Source organism: Nannospalax galili, unplaced genomic scaffold, assembly GCF_000622305.1.
Source record: "Nannospalax galili isolate Female #2095 unplaced genomic scaffold, S.galili_v1.0 scaffold612, whole genome shotgun sequence".
Lineage (NCBI taxonomy): Eukaryota > Metazoa > Chordata > Mammalia > Rodentia > Spalacidae > Nannospalax > Nannospalax galili.
Genome location: NW_008333388.1, coordinates 3666531 through 3674344, shown reverse-complemented (window position 1 = coordinate 3674344; position 7814 = coordinate 3666531). Strand labels below are relative to the sequence as shown.

Genomic DNA, 7814 nt, shown 5'->3' with positions numbered 1-7814 from the left:
ATGTGGGTGCTGGGAATTGAACCTGGGTCCTCTGCAAGAGCGACCAGTGCTCTTAACCACTGAACTATCTCTAAATACAGTTTTCAAAGTAACAGAATAAAGAAAGTCATAAATCAGGATACTTTCCAAATACATTGGTGGAAAGGCCAGGTAGCCTAGTTATACCAAAGCCTGGAAACCTCTGTTATAGGGCTCAGATGCTGTCTGATGACACTTGGCCTTTGGGTTGGTAGAAGCTGGTATTCTGTTTGTACATTCCGAAAGGAATGACTTGCCTAATAGTCACAGGATGTTAGGTCACACACAGAGATGCATGATAAATAGCTATTTAGAGGACCAAATATAGCCTAAGATCTGGAGAGGTAGCTCAGTTAATAAAGCACTTGCCTTGCAAACATCAAGACCTGAATTTGATCCCCAGCACCCACATAAAAAGCTAGGCATAGTGACATGTGCTTGTAATCCCAGCCTTGGGGAGATGGAGACAGCAGATCACTAGGCTCACTGGTCTGCCAACCTAGCCTCCTTGATGAGCAACAGCTGATAAGAGATGCTGTCTGAAAAGAGTGGACAGCATTCCTGAGAATGGCATCCGAGGTTGTCTTCTGGCCTCCACATGCATGTACACACACACACACACACACACACACACACACACACACACACTAAAAAGAGCCCAGATAAATTTGACTGCCAGTTTATAACATTCTAGCTCTCGACTATCATGATGTTAATCAGCCTTGTAGAATGATTAGCCCAGGGAATCCAGCCCCACCTGTCTCTTCAGAGTCTTCTTAGCCGTCCTTCCACGCATGGAGTGGGACCCTTTGGAGTAGGGATCCTCCAGGGAGAAAGGGGGGCCTTTCTAGATTTTAAGGCTCACTTTGGGAGAGAACAGTTCTAATTTCTAAAGGTTCTAAATTAGAACAGTTCTAATTTCTAAAGGTTTGTGGCAAGGAATTGTGATTTCTGTGATCCACTAAAAAAAGGACAGGAATAGGTCAGAGGGCCTTTGCATTTGAGCCCTCCGCCGTTCATCAGTTCAAAGGACTTGGCATGCCAAGGACTGTACTTTGGATGTCTGTGTCCTGAGCGCAGTGGTGGTAAACTTGCTTTTTCTGGTCAATTAAAAACTAATGTCATTTTTTTAAAGCTCCTGAGTTAGGACCCAAGTCCTTTTTCTGAAGGAGCTCTCTGTTCTCCCTGATGTTGGTAGGAGAGGAAGAGAACAGAACACATCAGCATGCAATATGACTCTGGGCTTCTGTCAAAATTCCAAAAATAGAAGCAATTCTTTGTCTACATAATTCAAAGAAAGAACATTTCTGAGAAAGCCCCACGGGGTATACTCGTTACACTCTGCTTGCTTTCGTGGGGTGGATATTTGCACACGAACTTCATTCATTGTCCCAAATACAGATGAAGGGAACTCTGAATGTCCTGAAATACCAGAGCCTCCTTCCTGCTTCATCCTGAATATCAGGCAATGTCAGCCTTACAGCTTGTGTTCAAGAGAATGAGCTGACCGAAAGGACTAAGAAAGCAATTATCCCATGTTACCAGAGTTGTTGCAGTCAAAGCCAGGATGCTGGCAGGCCTAGCAAGCCAGCCTTGGCCACTCAACCTCAGTAGATCAATTAAAGAGACAAGTTATCGTGAAAGGCAAAGAAAGATTTACTCAATGTGGCCACATAGGGATAGAGAACAAATAAAGCGGTCTTGTGAACTCCAAATCCATTTTCTGGGTTACCAATACAAGGTTTGGGCTTAAAAGGACAGCAAGAAGGACACGTGGCTAAGTAGCCTGGTCAGAGTGTGGTCCTGTTCATCATCTACCCACCACGTGGGCTCCAGTCTCCAAAAAGGTTGTTGAGTGCACTATCAGAAATACAAACAAACGTGTGTCTTTCCACAGCGTCAGAACTTACTGAATAGCAATAAATTCACAGTCCATTCAATAGCCAACCGAGGCAATCGCGGCCTGTTTTATTTCAATCTTAATTACAAATATTAACTCTAAGGTCACATCACATGTTCTACTTTGCCTTCAATTGCTGTGATAAAAACACTGACCAAAACCAACTTGGGGGAGAAAGGGTTTATTTGTCTTACAAGCACAGTTCATCATCAAGGGAAGTCAAGGCAGGAACTCGGCAGGAACTGGATGGAGCACAGACCATGGAGGAATGCTACTTACCGGCTTGTTCCCCTGACCCATTCTCCCCCTGCTTTCTTATACAATATAGGACCACCTCTCCAGGGATGGCACCGCCCACAGTGGGCTGGGCCCTCCTGCATCACTCAACCATCAAGAAAATGCCCTACAGGCCAAGCCAATGGAAGCAGTTCCTCAACTGAGGGTCCCTCTAACCAGGTGTGTCAAGTTGACAACTAAAGCTGTCCAGTGCGTTACACACCACACGGTAAATGTATCTATACCCGTATGTGTGTATTTAGTGCAAGTTGCATAATGTCTGTGAAGGGTTACAGAGACCCCAGCAGAATTTAGGGAGCTTCAAAGAGGCCTGTGATACAGATGCAAAAAGGAGTATCTGCAAGATTAAGATACTGAATCAGGCTGGACGGAGGCGGCTACTGCTGCTTCGGCTGCTGCGGGAGCCATAGAGCCAGATGCAGAGTCAGAGCTGAGCTGCAGAAGAAATGTGTGGTTGGGGGAGGCTGTAGAGGTGAGGGCAGGACTGGGGCCAGGTGAGTGAAGGGGCAGATGGCCAGTAGTTCAAGTAGGGTCATGTCAAGGGCGGAGACTGAGCTGAGCTCCTGGGACAGTCAGGCGTTCTCTGCCTATTGGCCCCTTAGTGCGTACACTGGATGGTCAGTGGGGGATGTTGTCTTCACAGTGCTAGGTGTCCACCTCTTTATGGGGCCCAGGTGAGGAAGCTGCATGCTTTCCTTGGTCTGGTGTGCCAGATAGGTTCTCTGGCCTGGTTTTCCTAATATGGTTTTAACATGCCCATGTGTTCATATGATCCCAATTTACTTTGATAAATTTATATACTGACTCCAATCTGATTCAGTATCTTACTCTTTCAGATATTGTTTTTGCTTCTGTATCACAGGCCTTTTTGAAACTCCCTAAACTGTGCTGGGGCCTTTGTAATCCTTCACAGACATCTCTGCTTTTAGGAGTAAGTCATTTATCAGTCTCTCCTGCTTGGGTGGGGTGCTGGACAGATGATGTTGCTGACTCACATCAAGATGTAGTCATCCTCCATCCTCAAAATGAAGTCAACAGCTAGCTATAAAATGAAGCCTCTGAGAGCAAGACACAATCTGAAAAACTACTGCTTTACACAATATAAAGTAAGTTAGGGCAGGACACTGTCAGACCTCCTCAAAGGTTGTCTGACAACCGGGCATATCTATGTGAAATCTCTTTCTGGGAGGTGAGGTCCTCCTCTAACTGCTAGGAGGGATTCAGCCTTTCCTTTCTTCCAACATTCCTGGGGACTCTGGTTGTGTAAGAGATGGGCATAAGTGTTTCTGTTTAGAGTATCTTCATTTCTACCAGGTGTTGGGATAAGTCAGGGTGCCTGGAATGTAGAGCATGGCCGCTAGGCTGGATGCCTCTTAGTGAGGACAGCAGGAAACTGGCCCACTCCATTCTAGATACACTCTTACCCAACAACCCCCAAGCAAAACTATTAGGCCTCTAATCCTTTAATCCTAAACGTTCTCTTGTAGATCATGTGACCGGAGGACAGGACAAAGGCCACATAGCCTTAGAAGTGCCCTCCCTCCCCTTACCTGCCTGCCCACCAATAAACCAACCCCACCTCTTTGCCCACAAAACTTTCCTATATAAACCTCTGCTTCTGCCATAACAAATGAGCGGTCCACTGACACAGCCTCCCCAGTGTTTTCTTCCGCTGCCCAAGGCCTCCCTCCCCCCACGGGTCTCTCTCCTCACCCCGACCTTCTGCTATAGGGACCAGTGCAATGGTCTCCCAGTGGCAGGGGAGTTGGGCAAGCAGAGACCAGCACCAGGAGTGCTAATCACAGACCCCAAAGATTAAATACCCTTTGAAAAGTGCAGTGTAAGCATGGGTGTTCCAAAGAAATGTGTTCAGATGTGGAATGTGAACAGTAAATGAAAGATTTCATTCTCCTTGATGACTGAATCTAGGAGGTGGGAGATCTTGCTGCTAGTCCCTCAGTGATCCCTGAACCATCAGCATTGATTTCCTTGTCAACAAATGTTTGAAAAAATTAAAACTCAGCAGTTATTTAACAACCCAAGTCCTTCAGACAGGAAGAAATAGCAATAAACCCTCATCCTCAATCACAAACTGATGACAACACAGATTGAATGAACTCATGTTCACCGTTTGTGCTGAGTTTTATTTCTTCTAATGTAATTCTATTTCATTTTTCAATTATGGAAATTGTGCTATTGATGTGACTGGGCTGGGGTGGGTTAGGGTGGGGTGGGAGGTTCCTGTAGGGCAGCAACCAGGAAGTCTCTGCCTGGAGTTGGGCTCTGGGAATCTGGGCACCAGAGGCGGAAAGCCTGCAAACAGGGGCAAGCGGTGAGATTGCCCAAGACTATGCAATGTCACTAGAGCTCAGAAAGCTCAGAATCTACCACAAGATTTAGTTAGTCCTAACTCTAGCTGAAAGGGGAATTTGTGGGTGGAGAGCAGGACAAAGTTGTCCTGAAGTTGTAGGAATGATGTTTGAGGGAGAATAATGTAACAGGAGTTTTTAGGGTCCAAGCAGCATCCTAGGCTTGGTCACCCATCCACAATACTCCCCTTCCTCATCAGCAGCAACTTGTAAAGCCAGAAACTAAAACTCCGGGGCTTTGATTACCGGATCAAAGAATGAGACCCAAGTGTCTCTTTCACTGTGGGTGGAGACACAACATTCTGAACTGCCCAAAAGATCACAAGATGACTATCTAGCCCAGACTTGCTAGCAAAGCATGGAGACAGACCATTGCCCCCACCCTTAAGAGTTAGTCAAGATGGGCCTGTCAATCACCTGGGCGGGAAACCACTCCTCAGGAAAGCTATTTACTCTAGAAACCTTAAGAAATAATATACAGTCTACCTAAATATGCTGGTCAGCACAATGGTCTCCCTGGCCATTGTCCACTGTCACCTGTGAGAATGTTTTCTTTCACAATGGTCTCTCTGGCCACCGTCACCCTGTGAGAGTGTTCACCCCTGCAATGGTGCCTTGGCCACTGCTCAGTCTTACCCTTGAGAGTGCCTCACATTATTTCTGTAATAAACTTTGTTTTCTATATTATGTTCTGTGTATCTTCTCTGAAATCATTCAATATAGATCATTCATGAGGACTGGGGAGCTGAGTAAAAACCAGACTGAGATCTTGGTGACACAATGGCCCCAGGTCTGTCTTCAGTGTACTGACTGGAACTTTAGGTTTAATAGAGTGTAAGAGCTACATGTAATTAAGCAGTCCTAGTCAAGGTATGTTCCTGCTCCTTGGTGTCTCAGCTCTGGTCCTACAAGGTGGTCTGAAGAAGCCCTTGTTGCTTACGAGAGAAGGTGGTTCTCAGAGATGATTACTTGGGCTCCAGGGCACAGCCTCACCTTCATGGACCATTGTGTTCATTTGGAGGGTAGTCTGTCCTGTGTGGTTTTGCTGATCTTGGAATCCAGGGTGGCTCTAAGGACAATGACTTACCTCTGTGCATTCAGTAAAGGAGACAGACACAAAATGAAGGCAGAGTTGTCAGGCCACGTTCCTGCTTTTCGTTACCTTGTGGGCCCAAGGGAGGAGTCCATGCTTTTTTAGCCAAAGCAACCTCTGTCACCAGTTTGATTTGAGTGGCAGCAGGCCATCACTCAGCAGGCCTCTCCCTTAGCCTTGCTGACCCTGTCCATGTATCAGCCACAGCCCATGGGCCCTTTCCAGGGTTTGGGACAATGACCCAAGGAACAGTGGCCAACCTGAGAGGTGCATTCTCCACTCTCAGCCCCAGGACCCCAAGCTCTGCCTCTCCCAGCAGTCAGCCCATGGTCCTCTGGGCTCTCTTCCTGGAGCAATGGAACTGGATACTCTGGAGCACATAGGCCCTCCCTCCTCCACCAGAGACAGCCCCTGAAGGCATAGGCTCACCAAGAGACTTGAGGCCTGGTCTTACTCTTTTCCACAAAGTCCTATGGAACCCCATCTTGGGGAGCTTGTGTTCAAGGTGTTTGTTTGCTAAGGCTGCAGACAAAGGAGACCACAGTCATTTCCTCCCAGTTATGGAGGCTGGAAGTTCAAGTTCAGGTGGAACAGGGCTGGCTTCTCCTGAGATGCTGTCCTTGTAGATGGCCGTGGTGTCCCTGTGTCCTCACATGTTCTCTCGGCATGTATCTATACCCAGATCTCCTCTTACAAAGACAAATCCCATAGATGAGGGCCCATATGGGGAACCTGCTCTTACCATCATCACCTTTTAAAAGTCCCTGTCTCAACATATGACCCCATTCTGAGGTCCTGCAGGTGAGACATGTGAGTTCGGGTTCTAGCTCTTCCCTCACAGTCAGCTCTGTCCTGTGGCTTGGGTGCCACTGGCTCCCTGTGTTCCTGGAGTTCCCCCTACATAACTGAACTGCTCTACCACCAGCCAGCTTACCTCCACCTCACAGCATGTCATTTATAGATGGGAATGTAATCCTATGTACACATGCACATAGCACATGCACACACAAACACTCATACAATGCACACACGCCAGCAGCCAGCTTACCTCCACCTCACAGCATGTCATTTATAGATGGGTATGTAATCCTACATGTACACATTCACACAGCACATGCACACACAAACACTCATACAGTGCACACATGTCAGGAGCTTGGTGGAAATACAGCCTGGGGAGGGGGCAGGTGTGCCTCTGAACCCCCAGCAGGACTTCTCGGTTACATGGCCTATTCTTCCAGCCCCACTGTCCTTACTCCAGAACCCAGAGCAGCTGCTCAGGGGTCCCAGCAGATACTGGCTCTTAGTGTGGAAAGATCTTCAAAGTCAACGTGTTTGGTGACTATTTAATGGGTTTGTTGCAGGAACATCCATGGGGCTCTGGGTCTGTGCCAGACATTGAGCTGGCCAAAGGACAAGAGGGACATAGTGTCCTGAGGGTCCTGCCACCAGCAAGCTCGCTGCTAGGGGGACAGAAGCAAGCGCTGGCCACCCTTTAAAGCACTGATCATGTCCCAGGTGAGGCGCCTCTCAAGCAGCCAATGGAGTTTGAGTGTTGACTTTGGGAATGAGGCCAAACTACTCCCATTTTACTGAAGTGGAAACTGAGATTCACAGAGGTTTACCTGGTGAGCATGGGCAGGGAACACAATTACGTCTACCCTGAGGCCTTGATCCCACTCAGGAAGGACTCTGGAAGAAGAACAACCTCGTTTGTTGCCCCACACACACACACATACACCCTGTCTTCCTAATAATAGGGGAAACCTGGTCTGTCCATCACCCAGGTCTAACAGTGAATTCCCATCCCCAGGGATAGCTCACAACTGTCCTTCGGTTTGCAGCCTGCCACATGGACCCTTCAAACCCAGGCACCAGGGTAGTCACTGTGCTAACCCCTCAGCAGCTTCCCACAGCAGCCTCACTGACCTATGATGTTCAGGATCCAGTTCTAAGCCCAGGGTGGGGTCCCAGGTCAGAATCCTCATGCCTGGGCTAAAAGTTCAGGCAACAGTTTCTAAAAACAGAGCAGTCACTGCTAAATCTCTACCTTTCTACCTTCCAGCCTGCTCTGGGCTCTCCTGCAGGGGGTAGGGTCCAGCTGCTGTTTGCACTGATGGCCTAGATCCTGGGAGGA

At 47.8% G+C, this 7814-nt stretch overlaps 1 long non-coding RNA gene across 1 annotated transcript; it reads right to left on the bottom strand.

The window, feature by feature from the left end:
- Positions 1 to 5386: 5386 nt before the first annotated feature.
- On the bottom strand, positions 5387 to 7770 carry LOC115069451. Its single transcript, XR_003848718.1, has 4 exons — positions 7607 to 7770; positions 7303 to 7369; positions 6107 to 6199; positions 5387 to 5673 (listed from the first exon to the last, which is right to left on the bottom strand). It is a non-coding gene; the product is annotated as an uncharacterized LOC115069451 (long non-coding RNA).
- Positions 7771 to 7814: the final 44 nt, after the last annotated feature.